The following is a 27,772-nucleotide window of genomic DNA, read 5'->3' as shown; positions in this document are numbered from 1 at the left end:
AGCTACACTTTTAGCATTTAAACACTTTACACTTGCATTGTGTAAATGGCAGATTGCTCTCTTAAAAGAGCCACAAAAATCTAAAAATAAAAAGCATAAAAATCTAAAATTGTAATTGTAGCTCTCCCATAGCAATGAACAGAGACGTGTGTGTGTGTGTGTGTGTATTACCATTTCTAGGCATAGATCTCTTACCCCACTCAGCTGCAGGACCCCAATAAGTATCCATCGCCCCAGCCCAGGTCTTCTCTTACTGATCACCCACTGATTCCATTGCTTACTTTGGTAGGTAGAGCTATTCACTAAAAAGCAAATAAAAAAATAAATAAATGAACAATTGAAACAGGGATCCTTCCTGCAGAGTTCAGCCCTAGCCCTGATCAAACACACCTGAACCAATCAAATTGAACAGGCCCTTCACCTCTTGATATGGGTTGCAACTAAGATATGCAGGATGGTAGATGGTCCGTGTAAATTTCATTAGATTTTTGATTTTAAATGAAATTTAAAAAAAACGAGGAAACGGCCGTTTTTCGTTTTTTCATTTGCCCACAAAAAAATTAAATAACTGATTTTGGCTCGATTTTTGTTTTTTTGATTCAGGTGAATGTCGCGGTGTCTGACGTCACAGGGTTGTTTCCGTTCCCTCAACTGAACTGATATCGTTGAAGTAATGGACTGAACATGAAGACTGAAAAGCCTAATTTAACACAATGCGTGAAGTTGTGGACATGCATCGCAGAGCTGGTACAAATACAAGGAACAAACTTGTGTCTAAAATGTACCACTTTTTTTTATTTGTTTACTATTTTTTTTTTAAATAATGTTCATTTGATGTGCTTTGGTCTACTCTCTCACACTGGTGCAGCGCTGCCTGACACGGTGATTTACATTCAGACTAATGCAACAATTAAAATAATCTTTCAACATTGAATATGAAGGACGAAAAAACCCGTGATGTGAAAAACTGCACCGATCTTAGTTTGGTTTGAACATGAACAGAAGTGAGAGGCTATATAGTGAAAAGTGAAAGTACCCGGCTCCATTATGTCAGGTACCAGATCTTGTTAAAGACATTGAGGGCAGTCAGGCATCGTAATACAGAGTAGACCAAAGCACATCAATCGATCGGTAATAAAAGAAAAATTTAATCAGAATTCAGTCAGAATTATTAGCTCCACTGATTTATTAGCACCCTTGTTTATTTTTTTCTCTAATTTTCAAATTTTCAACACAATTCTAAACATAAATAGTTTTAATAACTCATTTCTAATAACTCTTTTATCTTTTCCATGATGACAGGACATAATATTTGACTAGATATTTTTCATAACACTAGTATTCAGCTTAAAGTGACATTTAAAGGCTTAACTAGGTTAATTAGGTTAACTAGGCAGGTTAGGGTAATTAGGCAAGTTATTGTATAACGATGGTGTGTTCTGTAGACTATTGAAAAATGATCATTTAAAGGGGCTAATAATTTTTAACTTAAATTGGCTTTAAAAAAAAATTTAAAACAGCTTTTATTCTAGCTGAAATAAAACAAATAAGACTTTCTCCAGAAGAAAAAATATTATCAGACATACTGTGAAAATTTCCTTCCTCTGCTAAACATAATTTGGAAAATATTTAAAAAAGATAAAAAAATTCAAAGGGGGGCTAATAATTCTGACTTTATCTGTAAATGTAATGCTTGTATTTGCACTAGCTCTGTGATACACATCCAAAACTTCACGCATTGTGTTAAATTAGGCTTTCCAGTCTCCATGTTCAGTCCATTACTTCCACTGTATCTGTTCAGCTGAGGGAACGGAACCAACCTCGTTATGTCAGACACAGTGATATTCCAAAGTAGCTTCACTCTAGCTCTAAAAATACAAACTATTGTAAAACATGCTCTTTTCTTCAATAATGGTTACATTAATCGAGTTTGTTTAATATATTTTCACTAAACTGGAAATCAATGTATAAATTAATGTAAACTTGACTGAGTGCTTCACTTCCACTTTAAAGGGACAGTTCACCCTAAAAATTTAATTCTGTCATCATTTTCTCAACCTTCACTTGTTTCAATCCTGTTTAAGTTTCTTTCATCTGTTGAACTGAGAACAGAAAACCTATAACCACAATCCATACTTTTCATATAATGGTCATGGTTTCTGCTACATTCTTTAGGCCGTGACGGGGCGCCACACAAAAATTCATCCCGCCACAGCTACATTACAGCTTCTCATTCAAAATATTATTATTTTTTTTTTCTTAAATAGTGGGTGATAATCGCACCAAAAACGTATTAAAAGGTAAGTAAATCGTAACAGCACAAACTTCTGTAACAGTATTGCTGTGCGTTCTTTGTTTAACCCTTTAAGGTGACGTGCTGACTGACTGACAAACAGGTGCGTGATGCGTGAGGCCAGCAAACACAGAGTAGCTTTCAGTTATGATGAACACAGTTTCCATAATTATATTTTATTTATAGATAAAGGTCTGTGTTTCTGCATACAATGACTTTATCTTGCTGGAGTTTATAGCCGTTTTACTTTACTTCAAGACGCATTAATGCCGCTCTGTAGTTCTGTTAGAGACATTCATAAATATTCCTAGCAAATCTAATCTAAGAAGTTTTGTGCACAAGCAGAGAAAATCTGCGCTCGAGCACAGAGATTGACATGCTCGTAGGCTATTACATGAATGCTATCTCGACTTAAAGGGCTCCTAGGTTAGCCCTTTTTTCAGATTTAAAGTCTTTTGTGTCTCCAGAAAGTGTGTGTAAAGTTTTCATCTCAAAACACCCATCAGATTTTTATTATACCTTTTATTAAATTCCTATTTATAAATTTTTTTCACTGGGTGGCGGTTTAGGTGTACTTCTTCTTTAAGGCTAGTCCTCCCCGCCCACCGTTTCTACTTGCCTTTCTGCGAGCCTTAATCTCTTCCCTCGGCTGCGTCAGACAACAGACAGACTAAAAGGAAGCAGATTTCACGTAGCGTTTGTGAGAAAAACAACAGTAAGAACTTTACCAATTAGTATTTATTGTGCAGTTGCATGGCAGGGTCACACAAAGTTCACGCGCACACACACACACCCCAACAGACAGACAGAGCTCCCGTTTAGCTTTGCATTCTTATTGCAAGGAAATGTGACAGGATACAGGTTAATCTCCACTGCTGTATGGATATCTGTTATATTAATGTACAAAATAAACCTTTCATGTCCACAGCAGTAAGTAGAAAGCTGTCCAGAAATGATGATCTGCATTGCAAGTCAAATGCGTCGGACCGTTTCAACCTGGCTCCTAAAGTCCCTCTGCTACCTGGATTTGATACAGCAAATTTTTAATTTCTAGTCCATATCTGTCACAATGATTTACACCTAATATGGATACATCAGAAATAAGCAAATGAGAAAACGAGTGAGTGATTTTAGACACTTAAAAGATTAAAAGTTTAATGTCATTAGTTCAGTGTTACCCAGCTGGATAATAATTATCAAATATTATTGTTTGTTAAATGAAGTATTTTTTAATTTATTTCCAATAGGCCTTTTTTACACTTCCTGGTTCCGGTAAGCGAAACGGCGTATGACAACATCCGGTTCCCATGCAACGGAGTATGATAGAATAGCAGAGTTGTCTCGTCGCTGTTATTGCAGCGTACTGTCTGCTCCAGCTTAAAAAAAAACACATCCTTACCTCAATTTCCACAAAAAGACAAAGGACAGAGGAAATCATGGGTGAAATTAATTAGACGGAATGAATGTCCTTCATTTCAAGTTATATGCCAGAGTACTCTCATGTGCAGTATGCACTTCAAAGCGGAGATCATTATGTTTTATCTAATATTGGTGGTCTTAGTTTTATTTTGATATGAAATTATAATGTAGACAAAATTCCAGTTAAGTCACTGCCTTCCACAAACAAGTGCTCCTATCAAGATCATTAATATATAAGCATAAATTTACCCCACATTGGAATAATAGACAACTAATACAAATGCGATTTTTTTTACAGCAAAATTAAATTGGTTAGTCAGTTTTATAATAAAGATGCTATACTTTTCTTACAATGAATTCCTTTCTCATCACAGTATCTCAATAACCCTGCAAGTTTTCAACTGGTATTGGTTCAATTCCTTCAGAGACCCATATGTTATTTAGTGGTGTTAATCAAGACCATCGTCTTTTGATTTTACTAAATTTTATGTTGGCAAAACTTGTTTTAAAGTAAACACCAAGAGTAATAATAGAGCTTTTCCAACTCTTTTCCAAAAAGAAATCACTACTGTTCCTTACATACAATTTTATTGGATGTCTTTATTAAAGGGTGACTTGATTTGCTGAAAAAAGTGTGGCTATTACCAGAGAAATATCAGGTTAGAAACAAAATTAAAGAAATATCCTATAAACTTCTCCACAGATTTTATCCAGCAAAGCATTATTTACAAAAATTTAAAAGTGGAATTGATGTAAATTGTATTTTTGTAATAAATATGAGGAGACTGTTTTACACTTATTTTGGCATGGTACATACTCAGTCAAAAGGAAGAGGTGCAAAAAACTATTAACAATTTTCAGTGTTCAAAACCTCTTTTATCATTGAGGGAAAATGTACTTTTTGGCGTTACTGTCTAATTTACTAATAAGCAACCAAATTTTAAGGTATTGATCACTGAACTATGCTTGTATATTACCAGCATCAGAGACTCTTTGAACAGGGAAGCCTACCCACTTTAAAAAATTGTGAACTCTATAATGTATTTATTTAATATGTGCATTTTGTATGTTTGTATTTTATTTATAATTACCCCCTGGCATGTATATTTTTGTGTTGTAAAATGTTATTTGCTGTTCTTTAGATAAATAATAAAAACATTCAAAGCAGATGAACAAAATGAACTGGAACATGAACAAACTTTAACCTGAAGATTCAGAAACACACCCTATACGCTACAGACTGACTGTTTTGAAGATATTTGCTTTAAAATTTAGTAATTAGTGTTAAACTGAAGTGCTTTAATAGAATCGTATTCAAACACTGAACACAACAACAAATATCTATTTTTTCCAGCGAGTTGGAGCTAAATTATGTTTCCAGACTTGAGTAAACCTTACGAGCATTAAGCAACCTGTCATTATGGGGCTCCTCGTTCTTTCGCATTGACCGATAGCAACTCTCCCCTATCTGACCCTGAATACAAAGGAAGGAGGGGGTTAGCACAGCTTACGGACAACTACTAACATAAAACTAATTCTGCTGGATGTTAAATAGTTATTTTTGCTAACGAATGGCTTGAGTTAGCAGATCTTATGCTGTTGGCTGCTCACCTTACTGTAACCTAACGTTGCAAACGCTTGGTGTAAGACACATTTTCTGCACAACTTCCTTTTAAATGCTGATTTATTTAGGCTACATAAGTTTATTAACCAAGCAAACAACCTGTTCTTGTCCAAATTAAGGCAAAGTTGACAGTGAAAATGTCATCCAATGTCCTGAGGCTGTTATGTTTCTGCGACTGTTAGCGAAACCGTAATAAGCTAAACATTGCTTCGGAGGGCGCTTCCGGTATTCAATTCCGCTGTGAAAAAGGTCTATTCAGTTAGTTACTTAAAAAAATACTTACATTTGAGGTGACTAACGGCTGTTTGAGAGAATACTGAACAATTTCAGGGTTTATGTGGATGTTATGAGAAGGAAAAAAGCAGGCTTTATGTACATTATTTGTGTGAATGAATAAAAAATGTATTGAAGTACATAACTTAGACCCAATTTGTCACACAGGTAACTGTTTAAGAAACGCAAATAATAACAAATGCATAATATTACTCACAAACAATATAAGTAAAGAATATTAGAAAGCATTGCGGCTAAAAAATCATTTAAAAGGCACATAGGTTACCCCTTTTTTAATATTTAATATAAGTCTTTTGTGTCCCCAGAATGTGTCTGTAAAGTTTCAGCTCAAAACACCCATCAGATTATTTATTATAGCTGTTTGAAGTGTCTATATTATAGCTGGAAAAATAGTTGTTGCTGTTCTTTTTGTACTGGCCCTTTAAGGCTAGTCCTCCCCGCCCACCATTCCCACGTGCCTGTCAGCAATCGCCGCCCTCGGCTGCCTCAGGAAGCAGATCTCACGTAGCGTTTGTGAGAAATACTACAGTAAGAACTTTAACAATCAGTATTTGATGCAGTTTTTTGTGGATTTGCGACAATCACACACAATGTCATTACAAAGTCCACGCACACACACAGCAAGGACACAAACACATAGTGCACACACACACACAAACCTAGCACAGACATATGCACACACACATAGCTCAGGCACGCAGACACACACACACACACACACACACGCACACACAGCTCAGACACGAAGACACACACACACAGAGAGAGAGAGAGAGAGACAGCGCGTTAAGCTTTGCATGATTGCAAGATTTTTATGTGACATGATACTGGTAATATCCACTGCTGTATGGATATCTGTTATATTAATGTACAAAATAAACCTGATTTAATGTCCACAAACCGGGATTGAAGCGTCTTCCTTTATAATTGTTCTGACACTCGGCTGTGCTGATTAAGTGCATCTGAAGTGAATCGCTGTAATTCATTACACACGTGCACTGTTTTAAAACATTTAAAACTTGTGAAACTCACTCTTGATCACATTTGATGATGATTAATGATCCTAGCGAACTGAACAGACCTTTTATTCCCTGCTGCTTTGCGCTCGTCCTGTCTTGATTATATGATTATACACGTGGCTACCGAACATGTTAATGCGTGCAGCTGTCAATCAATATTGGTGGGCAGGGGGACCGCTCTCCTACGTAAAGTATCCAGCCGATTGTTATTATCGCAAAATAATGTTTACCCAATCTTATACAACAGCAATTGCTGTTGTATAAGACGTTCCTAAAGCAGGTTATACAACATAATAAAGCGTGTAAGTGTAGATATTTGTGTGCAAATCGTATCTAATTTTTATATTTATTTTGCCAACTTACTCACCTTCCGTGTGTTAGAGATGACAGTAGTCACAAAATAGAGGAAAGGAGCTGTTACAAAGCGCTATTTGAAAATGCTCCTGCGACCTGCACCTGCGCGTGCACGATGACAGGAGAGATCTAAGTGCGCGCGTCGGCGTCATGTTTATATTATTTTATTAGTTCCGGTTAATTTTTTTTTTTTGGCAACACAATTAACTCCATTCCATTAATCCAAGAAACAGATTTTTCAGAAAAATAAAAATGTACAAAATACTGCATTCATTAGCAAGTTATCTTTGTTGGTTTATCAAAACAAACTTTAGTTTAAACTAAGTTTAGTAATATCTTAAATATTTTTCATGAGTGGATTTTTGAAGAACTGTGTTATATAGTTCTATTTTTATAAAAATAATAATAATAGCTTAATATTTTATTATTATTATTGTTAATATTATTATTGCAGCAGTTGTTGATGTTGTTATTGTTATTGTTTTAAATGTCAAAATTCAAGGGTCTAATGAGGTTAAGTGACAGAAAATCTAATTAGTCCCCTATAATAATTATCATTTTCATAATTGTACATGCCTGTGCATGTTTTTGTCTTTTTTTCCTCTGTTGTGACTCATTTTTTATGAGTCACAACAGTTTATGAGTATTTTATCCTCCAAAATTACTTTTACATTTTCAAATATTTTCACAATTTCCCAGTCAGTCTCCTAACTGCAATCAAGTTAACATTTAGACTCTTATCAATAATATTCTTGTGTTCACAGTGAGTGCCACACAAAAAAGAAAAACACACCAAATTTCATATCATTCTAAAAGCACTAATAACTAAGTAAATATTAAATAAATGAACATCCATCTCATTTTCTGGTCTCCACAATTGTCCTTTCTAAATATGACAAAAAAAAAAATGGTTCCTTTAAGTGCTAGCTTTTAGAAGAGCGATCCACCAGAAACCATTACATAAGTTTATAGATCTTACAGTAACTCTTTTTTTGAAATTTGAGTTCCTCCAATAACTTTCAAAGTGCTTGAGGTCTTAGTGTAAGAACTCCAGAACCTCAGTATTGACAAAAAGCGCTTGTAGGATCCCAGTTACTGCAAAAGGGTCCTGCAAGTACTGCAAAGACTGTCAGTGGCTCCTCAAGGTACCCCTTTTTGAGAGAAAGAGCTTTGAGGCACTTAAAATACATTTTGAAGTTCCTTGAGTACTCAACAGGGTACTTGAAGCACCTTTACTTTTTATCTATCTTTCTCTTGCTCTATACACGCACATATTTCAAGAGTTCACACTTAGCTGATGATTAATTATAAGCTTGTTTGGCATGCTGTCCCGGGAGAGAGCCCTGAGCTCATAAGATCCTCGAGCCCGGGGCTCCCTCTCGTTGCAAGGCGAGAAGGGAGTTTGAGCTCAGGTAGATCTCGAGAACTCCCCCGCTGTAATAACCAAGAACAGCCAGTGATTGCTCTTGAGAGATAACCATTTACTAGGAGCATGTCTATAGTGCCGGTTTGGATTAGTCAATTAACTTATGCTGCATGTTTTTTGGACGGTGGGAGGAAACCGGGAAACCCGGGGGAAACCCACGTGAGCACGGGGAGAAAATGCAAACTCCGCACAGAAATGTCTGCTGGTTTGGTAAAGCCTAGAACCAGAGACATTCTTGCTGTGAGGCAACAGTGCTAAGCACTGGGCCACCGTGTCACCCATCTAGGAAGGAGGAGGAGTAGGGGTGGATGGGGGGATTCTTCAAAACGAAGATAGCGGTGGTACGTAACCCAGGGTATTTGTAGTAGCTTAGGAGTCGTCTGATTGGTGCATTGAGAATTGGATAATGCGGATCCAGCCGCTAGCAATCATAAGCACGTGATCCTCTCGAAACTTGTTTATAACTAAACTTCACTTCAAGAGTTCACACTTAGCTGATGATTAATTATAAGCTTGTTTGGCATGCTGTCCCGGGAGAGAGCCCTGAGCTCATAAGATCCTCGAGCCCGGGGCTCCCTCCCGTTGCAAGGCGAGAAGGGAGTTTGAGCTCAGGTAGATCTCGAGAACTCCCCAAAATGCCATATATAGCTCGGGACAGCAGCCGCGTATTTAAGAACCCCCCAAAACGCAGATGTAACAATGCCATATCCGGCTGCTGGATATATTGATATTTTAGGAAGAGAGGCTCCTGCGGGAGCAGAGGAAAGTAGACTCCTGCGTGAGTCCAAGCGGAGGCGTGGGAAGGGCTGGATTGACTCCTGAGGGAGTCAAGCTTGGATACACTCCTGCGGGAGTGAGAGCTGGGGTGGGCAGGCTCCTGCGGGAGTGGGGAAAGGTATTGGGCGGTGAAGACTCCTGCATGAGATGGTGTGTGGTGGGCCAGGGGGGGCATGAACTCCTGCGGGAGTTGAAGCTCGTTTTAGTCACTCCTGCAGGAGTTAGAGCTGGGGATTGAGGACCTAAGCGGAAGTAAAAAGTAGCGGAATCAATGCTGAAAGAAAACAGTTAGCGGAGAAAATTTTCCGCAGGAAGGAGGAAATTATTGGGGGAATTGACAGATAAGGAGATAAGGGAGGAGATAAAAGAAGCGGTATAAAGGTAGCAAAAGCATTCAACGCTGTAAGGAAGTAGAGAAAGGGCAAATATTTGCCAGGCGGAGGATCTCGACGCCGGAAAGAAGAAAAGGAGAGTATAAATGTAAAATATATATATATATATATATATATATATATATATATATATATATATATATATATATATATATATATATATATTAAATATATAATAAATAAAAATATATATAAATAAAAATCGATAAGTAAGGGCCAGGGAGGGGCAGTGAATGACTCCTGCGGGAGTCGAAGCTCGGGGCGACCCCTGCGGGGGTCAGAGCTGATGTGGGCATTTCTCCTGCTGTAGTCTAGGGAGGGAGGGGGCGGTGGAGACTACTGTAGGAGGTGGCCGGGGCGAGACTCCTGCGGGAGTCGAATCTCGTTTTAGTGACTCCTGCGGGAGTTAGAGCTGAGGATTGAGGGCCTAAGGGAAGAGAAAGAGTAGCGAAGTAATTCGCTGAAAAGAGATGGATAAAAAGAGGGTGGCGGAGGATCTCGACGCCGGAAGGAAGCAAAGGAGAAGGGATATACCTGCATGCGTGCACATGCACGCACACACATTCGCACACACACGCAAATGCACACACATATACCTGCTCGTACGTGTGTGCATACCATTCCTAAAGGCTGGGGGGCGGTGATGACTCCTGCGGGAGTCGAAGCTCGGAGCAACCCCTGCGGGGGTTAGAGCCATGGGGGGGTGGGGTTCCAGTAAGAGTGGGGAGAAAGGAGGGGGCAGGGATGCTCCTACTGGAGGTGTGACTGTGAAGGGGTGGCCAGGGATGGGCTTGAAGTGACTCCTGCGGGAGTCGAAGCTCGGGTTAGACCCCTGCGGGGGTCAGAGCTGTTGGGTGGGATGGCAAAGCATAGCAAAGCTTGGAAACAGAAAGGTAGGTATGTACATACAGGTACATATGCACATGCACATCACATGCATGCGTGCACACACGACACACACAAATGCACATGCGTGCATACCGTGCATACATGACACACACATGCACATACACAAGTACGCGCATGAATACACGCATACATAACACATACGCAAACCCATACATGTATACATAAGCACACACACACACACATATACATGTACGCATATATGCATGCATATACACATATACACACGCGTACATACACATATACACATATATACCCACACGCACATACACATAGATCCATGTACACACATACGCACGCATACAGAGGGTCATGCTCGAGCCCTTGTTCTGGAGTATTGTGTTAGCTGGTTAGGGCCAGCTGGGTTTCCTTGAGGTGTGAGCTCAGGCAGAGCGTCACTGCTGCGGCAGTGGAGCAGAGGGAAAAAGAAGCTCAGCGGAGCTTCTCTGCTGTTGCAGAGGTGCAGTGGAAGTTGGTATTGGAAGGCAAGTACTCTTCCGTGGAGGCAATTTAACTGCTGTGGCAGTGCTGGGGAGTGTGTCAGTAGTGGTATGTTAGATGCAGGTGTATGTGAGCTCAGGCAGAGCGTCACTGCTGCGGCAGTGGTGAGGAGGGGAAAGGAAGCTCTGCGGAGCTTCTCTGCTGTTGCAAATGTGTCGTGGAAGTCAAATTTGGAAGGCAAGTGCACTTCCGCAGAGGCGTTTTAACTGATGTTGTAGCGCTGGGGAGTGTATTGGTAGTGAATGGCTAAATGGAGATGTGTGTGAGCTCAGGTGGAGCGTCACTGCTGCAACAGTGGTGGAGAGGGAGAATAAGGCTCGGCAGAGCATCTCCTCTGTTGCGGGGGTGCAGTGGTATTCAATATTGAAGTGTTATGAGTGCTCCTGCAGGAATGTTAAATGCTGTCAATAGTGATGTGTACAGATGAGAGTAAATAGGGGCTCAGCTATAGCGTCACCGCAGTTGCTGGTTGCTATGGGTGAGTGTAGCTCAGCGGGGTGCCTCTGCGGTTGCAGAGGTGGCCAGTATTGGAGTTATGAGTGTTCCTACTGGAATGTAAATACTGTCCGTAGTGATATGTAGAGATGAAGGAAAATAAGGGCTTAGCTAGAGCTTCACTACAGTTGCGGTGGTGCTATGGGTAAGTGCAGCTCGGCAGAGCATCTATGCTACTGAAGAGGTGCAGTGGGTCAGTATGGAGGTAATGTGCGCACCCGTAGAAGCATTGCTGCTGTATGAGTACGTGGGAGTGTCACGATAGTGGTATTGGAAATTAAGGTGTATGTGAGCTTGTTTAGAGCGTCTCTGCTGCAGCAATTGAAACTCTGGGTGCTCCCAAAATGGGTGTGAGCTGTGGTGAATGGGAGTGAATAGGAGTATGGAATAGCTCAGTTTGGAGGGAAAGTTAAATGAAGTAAAAGTGGGAAGGGCAGTGAAGGAGCGCCTATGTTAGTAGGAGGGAATAGGGGGAAAAGGCAGAGTCGTGCTTATACCTACAAATGCGTGTGGGTGGAATTCGGCTGGAGAGGATCAGCTGGGCTTCCCTGAGGGGGTATTGCTCTACTGTTATGTAAGAATGCTTGGAGTGTTTGGAATGAGTGTGTGGGGGAGGGGATATCGAGGAAGTATCCAGAACGTCCTTTATGAAATTGAGCTATTTGCTTTGCTTAATAAAGAAACATGGAGTTTCTTCATCCAGCAAAGTTAGATCAGATGTGGTGAGGTGGATTTTGGGATTGACATTTGATGTTAGTTCAGAACATCTTAAAACTAAAAGGGGCAAGTGGGAATATGGCATCGTGGTGTGGGCTGGGTTAGTGAAAATGTATCCTTTGCATGGAATGTGAATGTATTTGGAATGAAGTGGATTGTAATAGGTTGGATGAGGGTCAGCTTCTAGGGCCGGCAGTCATGATCTCTGAAACGAGAAACCAAAGAGAATCAGAAATGAAATCTTTACAACATGATACATGTATGCCAGACATAGTAATTTGTTTTAGCTGATATCCATGCGAGGCATCTTAATAAGGGCATGGGTAACTGTGAATTCAAGCGCCTTTGTTAATGCATGGTATGATAGCCTCGTTGACATGTAGTGCAAGGATGGGAGGGGTGGTCATTCGTCCCCCCACGGGATGGCAGATGGATGGAGAGCTGAGGATATGGGGTGTGGCTTGTCTGGTGGTCCTGGAAGTACTTCTTGAAGACAGATACCTCTTGAAGATCTATTGTCAGAAATGTCCTCCTCCTACTTATCAAGCATGGAGTTGTTCCTTTGCCTTTTCAGATTCAACTGAATTGTTATTATGACCTTGCATGTCACTTGTATATGGACCATAGACTGTAAAATATATGGACGTAGCATCCGTGACGTCACCCATAGGTTTCTGAAGAGCGCAAAAGCTACAAGTGGGTGTGGCCAACCGTCGCCATTTGTTTGTGCGTCAATCGCACCCACGGCGGGATACCAAACAAGGGCAAAGAGGCGGAGAGTGAGCGGAGCTACAGACACCTGCTGGCACTTGCTTAGACCTGGCAGACAGACTTTACTTTGGGAGAAACACTTAATACTTTATTACCTGCAACTTGTTGTGTTCTGACCACATGTGCTTGGCTGTACACTATATCAGTAAAGTGTTTAGACATTTAAAAACACTGTTGTAATACATTGAGCCACTAAGCATTGTTCTTATGACGTTTTCTACAGGAGGAAAACGCGAATTACTTCCAAACACTTCAGATATAGTGTGTGTTAGTAAATGCAGACTATTGATGAACTCCAGCATAACACTGTATGATAACGCTTCAGATGACTGATCTAGAGCTTACAGCTAATCCATCTGTCACATTCTGGAGTGCTTTACAGCTCTAAAGAACATTATAAATGATGAATGAACTTAATAAAAACACACACATTTATAGAGATGGTGTATAAGTATATAACTTTACTCACATGGGAAACGGAGGCCACATTAATGGTTTGTGAGCACAATTAAGTGCACACAGCATCCCATATCTGATAATTGTAAGAATAAGTCCAAAAGGCAGCTGACTGTGTAAAGCCACATAAAACAAAACTACGATGAATATGCCGAGATCAGTGGCTAATCTGCCGGATTCAGCTGAGGTGAAGTGACAGCGACCAGCGAGACCTAGCTGTCACTCAAGTGGCCATGCCCTTAATTATGCAAACTTAATATAAAGGAAATGGATGAGTTATAAAAGATTCACCCCCCTCGCAGTTGTCATGGAGGGTAATAATAGCCAAATCGTTTTTTTTGTACCAGGGTGTAAACAATGTTTTTTTTTTTTTTAAAGTTGGCCATTCTAACAGTGGGCTCAACTGCAATTTGCTCTATTATGGATCCGGGACTAGCGGAATTGATGAATTGCAGTTTTAGTTACTTCCGTATTGGCTTCCCGAGGGAGAGCGGGAGGTTGCCGTTTGGTATGGACATATGAATCACATTACGATTTAACTTCTGTGCTAGATGTGTTGAATTTAAATGATTGGGTAAAAATTTATTTATTAATATTTTTTTTTTTTTTTTTTTTTTTTTTTTTTTAAATATAAATATAATCAACTGCCAACATCAAACTCTGAACTATAAAGTCACCACTTAGAAGAACTGTGAATGGAATGTTGTTATAGGCTTTACTTTAATCCATTAACATTAAGTTTGGAATCTCAATGCTATTAAATCACGAGCCTATAATTCACAAGGTGTTGTAGCCGAGTTCATTCATAAATTGTCAGAGAGGGCGGGACCATCTCGAGTTGGGAGCTCATTGGATGGTGACAAGTCTTCTTTTAGCTATTGGCTCAATGAGGTGTCAATCAAAAGATCGGCGGCCATTTTGTTGACCAGAATACTAGAGTTAATGTGTAGGAGACGCAGCTGCGCTCCGTGACTAGATTGGATGATGACAGCGCATTCTGTCATGTTTCTCTACGCACGAACATGCCGCGGACCAAAGCTTAGGGACTAGATTGTCTGGATCTTTGCAGTCGAATTACTTGGAATGTTATGGATCAGTGGACGGGCAGGAGGCTAGAAAGGTGAGTTATTGGTTGAAATTTCTCTAGTCTTGTCTTTCAAAAGCTTTATAGATGTTTAGTCTTTGTTGGGAAGTAGTTATTTTTCTGCGAGGCTTCCCCTTAAAGCATGCGATATACGTTACTGCAGGTGCACCGCTAGGAGAGCAGTGAGTTATTTATTGCCATGGCGTAATCGCTGGCGTCTTGAGAGTTGAGCAGAGTTCATGGACGGTGATCAAGTTTGACTGTGATCTTGCTGGAGAATTGGTTTGAAGACACAGCGGATGCGTTGTGTGAGGCACTTGAAGTGGAAGGTTTTGATGTTGTTGTTGGAGTATAGTTGGAGATGTAGTCGTTTTGAAGTAGTTGTTGTAGCTAGTAGCAGTAGCAGTAGCAGCAGTAGTAGTAGTAGTAGTAGTAGTAGTAGTAGTAGTATTAGCAGCAGTAGCAGTTGATTCGGAGCAGAGCATTCTTCAAAACGAAGATAGCGGTGGTACGTAACCCAGGGTATTTGTAGTAGCTTAGGAGTCGTCTGATTGGTGCATTGAGAATTGGATAATGCGGATCCAGCCGCTAGCAATCATAAGCACGTGATCCTCTCGAAACTTGTTTATAACTAAACTTCACAAAGAGAGAGAGAGAGAGAGAGAAGCAAAGACTATAGAATAAAGGGACTTTGATATAGACCTATATGTTGTTTAATAGGTCTAGTTTTAATGACATCACGATAATATGTGAAAATAATCACGTAAGCCTGATTACTATAAATCTAGGCCTAGCTCGAAAACAATAATGCAAACTAGGTGCTGCTCAGAAATGGCTATATTTTGCTCAGCATCAGAAGCATAGCAGCAAGAAGTTTGGCAGTGTCGTTATTTTAAATGGTAAATGTCTAATTATACTGCTAATTTATGCATACGCAATGAATGTATCAGGCATACGTTCTAGTATGTGGTTCAAATTATTGAATACGTAAATAGTTTATCATGTTTATATTAAACAGTTATTTAAAACGAAGAAATGAAAGATCATCGTCCTCTTGGGCTGTACAGAAAAGGGGGGTCACGTGGTGCTTTCGACCTAGGTGTCACGTTTTCACTGAGCTCCGGCAAGCATCGTGCTATTTTCATTTTGAACCACGTGGCTATTTTATTTTTATTCTTCAGTACTCAACCCCCTAAACATGTCAGGAACAGGTCCCGCTTCATTTCAACAAGAAACCAACGCTAGACGAGGCTGCACAACAATAAAAGGCCAACCGACAGCCAATCAAGGTAACAAAAATGGAGGCTCCGCGGCCGAACAGTCCGGCCTAGCGCAAGTTGTTACTGACAATTTAAGTGCCTTACTGGACGAGAAATTCTCAAGTTTTGAGTCGTTGTTAGATTCAATTACAACCCGTTTAGAGGACAATACGAAATGGATCATGGAAGCGGAGAGTCGTGTTTCCCAGACCGAGGACAACGTGGCCGAACTTCAAAGTAAGATTGCGGCGCTGGAAAAAACTTGTACAGTCCCTCAAGGAGAAGGCAGAAGATGCCGAAAATCGCAGCAGACGAGACAACATTCGCATTATAGGGTTGAAAGAAGGCACGGAGGGCCGCAGACCAGCTGAATTTTTCTAGACCTGGCTGCCTGAGTTGCTGGGTATTGAAACTAAACACGTATTGGGCTCATAGAACCCCTGGTCCTCTCAAGCACAACCGCACACGCCCTGTGATGATTAAACTACACAACTACTCAGACAAGGCCAAAATACTAGCAGCTGCTAAGAAAAAGGATCATCTTGTTCATGATGGCAGCGACATTTTCATTACGCAGGACCTGTCAGTTAAGGTCAGAGAGGCGAGACAGAGGCATACAACGACGTCTGTGGTCAGCTCATCCAAAGAGGAGTTGTGCGTTGTCGTTATGCGCTACCCTGCTAATCTTTATTTCAAGATTAATGGATCAGACTATTCTTTCCACTGCACACAAGATGCAAAGGCATTTCTCAATGGACTGGACTAGCGAACGATTTTTATGAATGGATGAGAGGAGCGCAGTGTTCCATTTGTTTACACGGGATAAACACACACAAAAACGTCTCTCGCGCCTCAGTAAAATACGTTTTCGTCAACATTTTTTCTACTCGCGTTGGGTTGATGTTAAATGGGGTAATTCAATGGGGTAATTCATAGTACATTTAACTGTGCGTCAGTCTGAATGCATGTCTGTGTATGTGTGTGTGCGTACAGACACACACGCATGCACGCATGTTGCTTTAGTTTTATATTAATTTAGTTATGTACTTGACGTGTTGTTGCACTTTTAAGGGGTCATGCGTTATGGCTGCTTAGTCAAAGTTACTGTTATGCAAGTATTTGCACGATGGGAGTGGGGAGGACTGATAGTGTTATTTTCCATCCTTCGGTGTGATGTTGCTATCTTTTTTCACGTTCTCCGTACATTTGCATTTAAGGTTAGTCGGGTGGGTGGGAGGGATTTATCTAATCATGTTTGTATTTGATTTTGATAAAAGGGTGGCGTGGTTTGTTTTTGTTCCTTTGTATTTTTTGCTGTTCATCATAATGACTGTTCTCTGTGTTGTTCTGACAACCCAAAACCATTTCACATTAGGATTTTCTCTTTAATATGCCTATTTCGATATTTTATTAACATTTGTTTATGAGTGATAGAAAACTGATCAGCCTTAATGTAAAAGACAATAATCACGTTGTTAAAAGGCAAAAACTTCTCTTTTTTTTGAAAAGAGAAATCCCAGATTGCACTGTTACAAAAAACCCATCTGTCTGATATAGAGCATATGAAACTGCGTAGAAATTGGGTTGGCCAATTTTCTTTTCCTCTTACAAATCTAATAGTAGAGGAGTTGCCATTCTTCTTCATAAAAATCTTTCCTTTAAATTTAAAAATCAGGAACAGATAATGAAGGTCTCTTCGTACTTCTTTCAGGTTTTCTGTAAGGGGAACGTGTGTTGATTGGTTGCATTTATGCTCCTACAATATATGAGCCTCAATTTTTTTCTAAATTACTGGCTGAAATTTGTTCTTTTTCATGCTCTCTAACACTCCTGGGAGGGGATTTCAACTGCATTCTTGACCCATCTATAAATCAATCCCCCCCAAGAAATATCAGACTAAAGAAAAGTCTAAGGCTTTTAGAATTTTGTAAGAATTTGGAATTGTTTGACGTTTGGAGATTATTACATATGAAGGAGAAAGATTATACTTTCTACTCTCAGCCTCATCAATCTTTCTCATGTATTGATTTATTCTTAATATCACAGGGGTTATTGGACAGAACAAAAGACTTTTCTATCGGGATTAGAACTCTTTCTGACCACTCCCCTATTGCAATGATTGTCCACCTTATAAAGATGCATATAGTAGACAGTGGCGGCTTACTGAGCTGTCCGGAATTTACACAATTTCTCAAACAGCAGTGGAAAACCTTTATAGAAATTAACAAAACTCCTGAAATCAATTCATCACTTTTATGGGAGACAGCGAAAGCATACATAAGAGGTGTAATTATATCTTACATCTCAGCCAAAAAGAGAGAAGCAATGCAAAATATAGCGGAACTTGAAAGGAAAAATCAGATTCTGGAAAGAGATTTTAAATTGTCACCTTCCAGAAGCGTGTGCCAAAAACTTAATGCAGCCCGCTCTGCTCTAGATCAGCTGTTAACTAAGAAGGTTGATACATCTGTTTTCTTTGCCAGACACAGACTCTATGAGTCAGGTAATAAACCTGGTCATCTTCTTGCTCGTCTGGTTAGGGAAGGACAGAAACTAATGTAATCTCATCCTTAAAAGACACCTCTGGGACTCATAGATTTGTAAACAAATGCATAAACAAAATTATGAAAGACTATTATCAAAATCTTTACTTATCAGAATGTCACTCAACAGAGCATTTACATTACATTTACATTTAGTCATTTATCAGACGCTTTTATCCAAAGCGACTTACAAATGAGGACAAGGAAGCAATTTACACAACTATAAGAGCAGCAGTGAACAAGTGCTATAGACAAGTTTCAGGTGTGTAAAGTCTAAGAAGCTAAGCATTTGTAAATTTTTTTTTTTTTTTTGAGAGAGAGGCAGTTAAGATTAGGAAGGAAAGTTGAGACTAAACAGTTGAGTTTTTGTCATTTCTTGAAGACAGCAAGTGACTTAGGGATGGAACAACGAGGCGACGTTCATTCACAGAACGCAAGTTTCTGGAGGGCACATACATCTGCAGAAGTGAGAGCAGATGCGAAGGAGCAAAGCCAGAGGTCGCTTTGTAAGCAAACATCAGAGCCTTGAATTTGATGCGAGCAGCAACTGGCAGCCAGTGCAAACGAGTGAGTAGCGGAGTGACATGTGCTCTTTTGGGTTTATCAAAGACCACTCGTGCTGCTGCGTTCTGAAGCAGCTGAAGAGGTTTGATAGAATTAGCTGGAAGCCCGGCTAGTAGAGAGTTGCAATAGTCCAGTTTGGAGAGAACAAGAGCTTGAACAATGAGTTGAGCTGTATGTTCAAATAGGAAGGGTCGGACCTTTCTGATGTTATAGAGTGCGAATCTGCAAGATCGAGCAGTTCTAGAAATGTGGTCAGAGAAGTTTAGTTGGTCATCAATCGTTACTCCAAGGCTTTTTACCATTTTGGATGCAGTAATGGTTGCCCCATCCATCTGGATTGAAAAGTTATGGTGAAGAGTCGGGTTGGCAGAAACTTCAAGCATTTCCGTTTTCGCGAGGTTAAGCTGAAGATGATGATTTTTCATCCAGTGTGAAATGTCTGATAGGCAGGCTGAAATGCGAGCTGGAACCGAGAGATCATCAGGGTGAAAAGAGAGGTATAGCTGGGTATCATCAGCATAGCAGTGGTAGGAAAATCCATGTTTCTGGATGACTGGTCCTAAAGATGTCGTGTAGATGGAGAAGAGAAGTGGCCCAAGAACAGAGCCCTGAGGTACCCCAGTGTTTAGATGCTGTAGGTGGGACACCTCTCCCCTCCAAGACACCCTGAATGACCTGTCCGAGAGGTAAGAACTGAACCATTGAATAACAGTGACTGCGACGCCCAGTAACTCAAGCGTAGATAGCAGGATCTGGTGGTTTACAGTGTCAAAAGCAGCTGATAAATCCAGCAAGATGAGGACAGATGATTTAGAGTCTGCTTTAGCCAGTGTGAGATCCTCCACGACCGAGAGCAGGGCAGTCTCAGTTGAGTGGCCTTTCTTAAAGCCAGATTGCTTGTTGTCCATGAGGTTGTTTTGAGTAAGAAAGTCCAGGACCTGATTGAACACTACTTTCTCCAAAATCTTGGCCACGAATGGAAGCAGGGATACCGGTCGGTAGTTTTCAAGTAGCGTTTGATCCAGGTTGGGTTTCTTTAGCAGTGGGGTTACCCTAGCCTGCTTAAATGAAGTAGGGAATAGACCAGAGTCAAGAGATGTGTTAATTATGTGAGTCAGTGTTGGTATGACTGCAGGAGAAATGGCTTGCAAGAGATGAGAGGGAATGGGATCAAGCGGACAGGTGGTTGCATGGCTTGATAGCATGAGATTGGACACCTCAGACTCCGAGAGCTGGGAAAAAGAGGTGAGTGTGTGTGGTGTTGGTGGTGTATCTTGTGTGTTTGTTGTAGGTGCAGCAAATTGAGCACTGATTTTTGCAGTTTTGGTGCAAAGGAATGTAGCAAAGTCATCAGTAGTGAGTGTGGAGGATGCGGGTGGAGGAGGAGGATAGAGGAGGGAGGAAAATGTTTTAAAAAGTAAGCGAGGATTGGTGGCACTGTTGACTTTCTGACGGAAGTATGTCTGCTTTGCAGAAGTAACCTCAGTCGAGAAACAAGACAGAAGAGTTTGGTATGTTATGAGCTGTTCAGGATTTTTAGTTTTTCGCCAAATTCTCTCAGCAGCCCGAAGTTTTGAGCGATGCTCACGGAGAACATCAGAGAGCCAGGGTGCAGGAGGACTGGCCCGGGTTGGCCTGGATGTAAGAGGACATAGTCTGTCTAGACATGATGCTAGCGTGGAGCAGAGTGTATCAGTGGCACTGTTCGTATCAAGTGCAAAGAGTTTGCAAGATGGAGGAAGAGAGTTTGAAACAATGGTGGATAGTCTATTGGGTGAGAGAGAGCGTAGGTTTCTGCGAAAGGCAACTGGAGTTGGAGTGTGTGGCGGCTCAGGAGTAATGTGGATGTTGAGAGAGAGAAGGAAATGATCCGATGTTTGTAGTGGAGTTACTAGTGTTTGATCAGCGAGGCAATGTCGAGTGTAAATAAGGTCTAGCTGATTACCTGATTTGTGAGTAGCAGAAGGACAAACGATTTTCTTAATGGCATTAGACTCCCCTCTCTCACAGCAGAAGAGCAAACGGACCTCTGTAGGCCAGTTACAGAAGAGGAAGTTCTCTATTCTATAAATCTGCTTAGAGGAAGGAAGGTCCCTGGGCCAGATGGTTTCTTCCCAAAATTCTATAAAAAAGGGTAAAGCAATAGTTGGAACACTTACTGAAATGTTTGCAGATTCATAAAAAATTGGTCACCTCCCACCCACTTTAAATTTAGCAAATATTTCTTTAATTCTTAAAAAAAATAAATCACCTGATGAATGTAGTTCATATAGACCTATTGGCTTAATTGGGTCGATGCCAAGATACTCTCTAAGCTGCTGGCCAGGAGACTCGAGGTCTCCAGACCAGACAGGCTTTATACAGAAGCGCTTCTCTATCACAAATATAAGGAGACTTATGAATGTTATACAGTACACCAATCAACAGAACATATAAAGCAATCTCTGTATCTTTAGATGCAGGGAAAGCTTTTGATAGGGTTGAGTGGAGTTACCTGTTTGAAACTCTGCATAGATTCGGTATAAAGGGTGAATTTCTAAAATGGATTCAAACGATCTATCATTCTCCTTTGTCTTGCATTATTACTAATGGTATACGGTCAGATCCTTTTCTTGCTAGGGGCACCAGACAGGGCTGCCCACTGAGCCCTCTTCTGCTTGCATTGGCTCTGAAAACCTCTAGCAGAAGCTATCAGACAGAATAAAAATGTAAAGGGTATATGAATGAAGAGTTGTGAACACAAAAGTGCACTTTATGCAGATGATATTCTGCTGTTTTATCACCTGAAATATCTATACTAGCAACACTATCATTATTTGAAGAATTTAGCTTAATTTCTGGCTACAAAATTAACTTCAATAAATCAGAAGCATTGCCATTAGGTAATTTCGATACTAAATCTATAGTCAATTTTCCTTTTAAATGGTCAAAATCTGGGTTTGTTTATCTCGGAATTAAAGTGTCAACTGACTTAAATTAACTATGCAAACTCAATTATGGCCCAATTGTTCAAACGGTCAAAAAAGACTTAAACCGCTGGCAAGCCCTTCCCCTTTCACTCTTTGGTAGAATAAGCTTAATTAAGATGAATATTCTCCCCCGATTGTTATACCCTCTTCAAATGACACCCTTATGGTTAAGCAGGAAAGAAATAGCTTTTTCTAGATTTATATAGAATGGCAAAAAACCTAGACAAAAGCTTAAATCTCTGCAGATGCCAACAGAGCTAGGTGGATTAGCTCTGCCTAATATCCTATAATATAACTGAGCTTGCCATGCCAGACACATTTGGGAATGGTTCAGATCTTACTATGACCTATGGCCTAGTGTGGATTCCTGGGCCTGCTCTCCACTATGTGTCTGGAGTTTGTTTGCTTGTCTGCACAAGTATGAAGAGACAGTGAAGAAAAATCCAATACTTTATAGCTTTATTAAAGTTTGGTGACCGATTTCCGGGTTTTTGGGGAGAGGGGAAGCTATATTTATGTTAAAACTTATGTTTAGACTTTGTCCCTGGCATAGATTGACCTCTCTTCAAAACTTGGCACATAAAAGGAATTTGTATTCTATCTGACTTGTTCCAGGATGACTCTTTAATGTCCTTCCAACAAATACAAAAAAAAATTGATCTCCCAAACCAACATCACTTTGGATATCTGCAAATTCGTCACTATGTTATGTCAAAACAAAAACAAATACCAGATACATCAGCACTTAATAGTTTTTAAAGTTTTCTTGCTAACACAACAAATGCAGTTCATTTTATTTCTAGATTAAATTTTTTTCTATACTCTAATATCTCTGGACTTGTGAACACAGTGGCCCATAAGTGGGAGGAAGACCTGTGTAATGTTTATATAGATGATGACTGGCAAGAGGCTTTGAGGTGTATTAGATCCACTTTTATTTGTAATCGACTTGGAGAGAATCAATATAAGATTTTACATAGGCTGCATATAACGCCAGTTTCATTAATTAAAATGGATCCCTCTATACCAGCTCTTTATGTTAAGTGTCATACAGAGCTTGGAACATACTTTCATTGTTTCTGGAAGTGCAAACACATTTCAAGATTCTGGAACTTTGTTGCATATGAAATTAGCACAATTTTTAAGATCAAATAAAAAAAAGATCCCAGTCTTTTTCTTTTGGGACTCCCTTCTAAAACACAAGCAATGTCATTGACCCTTGACACAAAAGGTTATAAATTGTTAAATACACTGACGATACTTATGGCAAGAAAATGCATCCTTATTAGATGGATAAAACATTAATCCAGCGAAAGTTTCAAAAGGAAGGCTTGTTGTGTGAGAGAAAATGTATGTGTGTGTTCCAATGTGCTCTTATTCTGGCCCTGCTAACAACTACAAAAATAAAAACCAAAACTAAACAATAAAAAACACTATAATAATAATAATAATAATTATTATTATTATATAGGCCTAGCTTGGAAACAATATATATATATATATATATATATATATATATATATATATATATATATATATATATATATATATATATATATATATATATATATATTAATTATAATTAAAAGCATGGGTGCTGATCCGCAGAGGACTACAGAACTATTATTTTGAGGGCGACATCACGAGCTTAGATTTGGTTGAACAATCAGAGGAAATGGGCGTTTCAGAACCCTTTACATGTGGATAATGAATTTTAAAGTCATTTATCCGTTTTCCTACCCTGAATAAAACAAAAAACAAAAATTGAGCTAAAATCAGTTATTTTATTTTTTGTGGGCAAATAAAAAAATGAAAAACGGCCGTTTCCTCGTTTTTTATATTTAGTTTAAAATCAAAAATCGAATGAACACAACGTACATGGAGCGTAGATCTCCAAAGGACCGTTCTTCGTACGTGGACTACTCAGCTAGATTTGGTTATAATCAGGGCATCTTTCGTTCATTCCATATCCGTTTTTAAGCAAAAAAAGGGAAAACTAAGAAAACAGCCGTTTTTTAATTTTTTGATTGCTTACAAAAAACGAGATTTTGGCTTGATTTTTAAAATTTTTTGGTTTAGGATTGGAAAATGGATAAATGACTTTAAAATTCATTATACACACGTAGGCAGTGCTGAAATGCCCATTTTCCTTTGATTGGTCAACCAAATCTGAGCTCATGACGTAGCCGTCAAAATAAGAGCCCTCTGCAGACCACACCCAGGCTTTTAATTGTTATAATAAAATTTTTATATATAAACAAAATTGACATATTCTCAATAATTTGATCAGTCATCAGGCTTACATTCATTGCGTCTTTGACACACGCGCTGTAAAGCTCTGACAAGGTGCCATTATTTAGCCTGTAGTCTATATAATAGTTTAGGCTTGTTTTACATATAATGTTCCATTACTTTAAATGTATTAATTTTTATATTTATAGTTTATATAAAATATAAAAATATTATAGTTATTACACATAGTTATCGTCTTATTCTTCTATAGATCCGTAAAATATGTATTTTATAAACTGATCATTTATATGGACTAAGCTATTAATAACTGTTTAAAGATTTTCTACAAGTTGAGCAGAATTAAAGAGATAGGCCTAGTGTGCTCCATGCGCATCACATGGTCATTACCGTATGCACTTCCCCTTTTTATTATTTCATGCAATAGTAAATCAGTAAAATAAAATGCAAACAGTTGGCAGCAACGAATAGTAGCCTATTTTGAACTATTTATATGTGCAATTTGGAATTGGGCCTGCTGTAGCACTTTAACATAACTTTCTCACAAAGCAAATTCTCACAAAGCGAGCTCATCTGTTAGTCTGAACTACAAGACATTATTTATTATAAAATACAAGTATGTGTTCAATTAGCTCTGAAAATTCCCTCGAAAGTCTTGTTGTGTGAGAAAATGGATAAGAAATAGGCATTGAAGCTGACCGTATTGTATAGGCTTATTGCACTTAAACTTCCTTTAGTTCGGCTTTTAAATGAGTTGGCTACCTGATGATGTTGCTCGTGCACAGCCACCAATCCTATTGTATTACTCACTTATTTAAAATATTCAGAGTAGCCTCTGAATATATATATATATATATATATATATATATATATATATATATATATATATATATATATATATATATATATATATATATATATATATATATATAGCCTAATCAAAATCAATGAAATAATGAACGAGACTTCCGGTTCCGGGGCGCATGGAGAAGGCTGCTGGTGTCTAGGCTCCAACAATCCTCCAAATAATTTAAAATAATATATCCTCAGATTTAATAATTACTCGTCAAAAAGTGTTCTCAAGAGATTCAAGAACACATTAAGCCTTGATAATGGCAAAAAAAAAGAAAGCAGATTACAAGAAGAGGTCGACGACAACCTCGGCAAATCTGGCAGCCCAGAGGAGCTGAGGCAAGCTGCCAATAAAGGTGGCACAACTTCTCCTAACAATCAAGACATTATGGACGCTATAACAGCTTTAAATGCCTCAGTCAGTCAAAAATTCAACGCCTTTACACAAACGATTGCAGAATTGCATACAACACTGACAACTATCACCAGGCCTGGCCCTAACCAATTTGGCTCCCTAGGCAAGATTTCAGGTGGCGCCCTGTCACATCGTAGTAAACTCCATCGCTAGTGTACATATAGTCATAAGAAACTAAATAGCATTTTGATCGACTACTACAAGCTGGGAAAACATCAGATAAATATGCCAATGCAATTAACGTCATTGCCAGTGTTGTGCAAGTTACTTCCAAACTGTAATACATTACAGATTACTTATTACTGTGATTTAAAAGTAATCCCTTACCTTACAATATTACTGTCTCAAAATTGTAATATGTTACATTACTCTTATATTACTTTTTAGTTACTTTCACCAAAATAACTACAGAATTAGAACTTAACATTCTAAAAGGACTAAATGTACTGCAGAGCATTTTACATCCAGTAGAAAGCGATATGATGTAGCAGAATGACGGTGACCTATCCAGGCTACTAACAATATAGTATATATTTGGCAACGTGAAGGCTCAAGACAATGCAAGAAAGGATAAGAGCCAGAATCACAAATGATCAAAGTCTGTTGAAAGTAAGTGATTATCTGGCAATATCTGTGAATAGCTTGGCTATTTTCATATTAGACACAACAGGCCTATATGTAAACTCCAATGCCATGACGAGATGCATTTTTTTCTTAATCTTGCCATTATTCTATTCACTTTAAATTCAGGTTCACAAAACTGTCATGCACAAAGTGAACATGATGAACATAGCTTTCTCAATATAATGCTCGTGCACAGATTTCCTTTGTGGACAAAACTGCTTGTGAGCTCTCAAATATACGCTGCTCGCGTGCAAATTTTCTCATGCTCTCTCAAATATGCACTGCTCACGCACAAAATTTCTTGTGCGCTCACAGTACACTACTCGCTTAGTGAGATTATATGCAGACTCACAATTTGTGTCTTGTGTTCCCTCTTCCTTTCATGCTTTTTGATATAATTTATATTTGTACACTATTTATTAACAATAACCAAAATACTAAAATAGACTTACATATAAAATTTTTAATCTAATCTACTATAACCTTTTTTGTTGTTTGTTATATGATGAAATATTTCCAATTTCAAACACTTAAGACACAGAGAAAAGAAGTTGAATGCAAAGAATACATTTTTAAAAAACATTTATTAAACATCCAAAAGGTGCACCATACTAATCAAATAAAACAACATTTAAACAAAAATATAACGAATGCAAGCAGAAATGGAACCGATAAAAATAGGGGAAAACTTGATGAGGTATTATAGCCTACTGAACTATTCACTCCTCAAATAAATCTCACTATTAATCCCATTTTATCATGGCAACTAAAATAAATTGAACACGTCTCTGTTGTCTTCCACATTGCTGATGAGATTGTGGAGGACATTTTCCCTGTCATGTACAGTGTTTTGAACAGTTCTACAGTAAAGTACTTCAATTAATCAGTTGTGCTAATACTAGTTGCTATGGTAACACAAGCGTAATATAAACAAATTACCCAGTGCTGTAGTTTTTTTTTTACAATATAGGGTATACTATACTACAATTCACCACACTTTACTGTAGTAAAACTACACTTTGAATTTCATTTTATCAGTTCACTATTCTTAATACTACAGTATGCTGAAGCATTCATTAACAAATTGTAAATAATACTAGCCTAAACCATAGGCAGTATATCTAACACTCAAAAACACAAGTATTTATTAGAGAATTTATCATAACCTTAGTGTTTCGTGTATTGCTAATAAATACTGTAGCAATATATAAACCATATCAACATTCTTGGGATAACCAATTGAACAGGAGGATCTCTGGAGAGCAAAAGCACGAAAAGAAGAGGAAACATGAGGCACAAAATGTGAGTCTGCATCATCTGACGGAGCCAGAGCAGATCATTCGCACGTGAGCAGCCGTGTTTTGAGTGCATGCGACTGCGAAAAAAAAATTGCGGTCGAGTTGTCCACGAACAGAGAATTATATGAATGCGCTCTTGTAAAACTGCGCTTACGACTGTTGTCAGTGAAATAACGCCATATGCACATACGTCCATCTCGCGAATGTACTGTCTTCTGCTCATCTATTTTGTCGCTCTTCCGCTGCACGTCAGGGCTTGACCTTACTGTGAACCGGGCTGAGCCAATAGCCTCCGACCTCGAGCTCAGAGGCTGAAATCATTCCGCGTTCAAAGTAAAAAAGTTCCAATAGCCAGAGGCATATTAATGACAACACGCGCATATATTCACTAACCACGAACAGAAAATAGAACTTACTTGCGGTATTTTTTATTTGGTAATGTCTTGCGGGCGAAAAGTTTGTTGTAACGC

The sequence above is a fragment of the Danio aesculapii genome, chromosome 5 (assembly GCF_903798145.1).
Source record: "Danio aesculapii chromosome 5, fDanAes4.1, whole genome shotgun sequence".
Taxonomy (NCBI): domain Eukaryota; kingdom Metazoa; phylum Chordata; class Actinopteri; order Cypriniformes; family Danionidae; genus Danio; species Danio aesculapii.
This window is presented reverse-complemented; position numbering follows the sequence as displayed.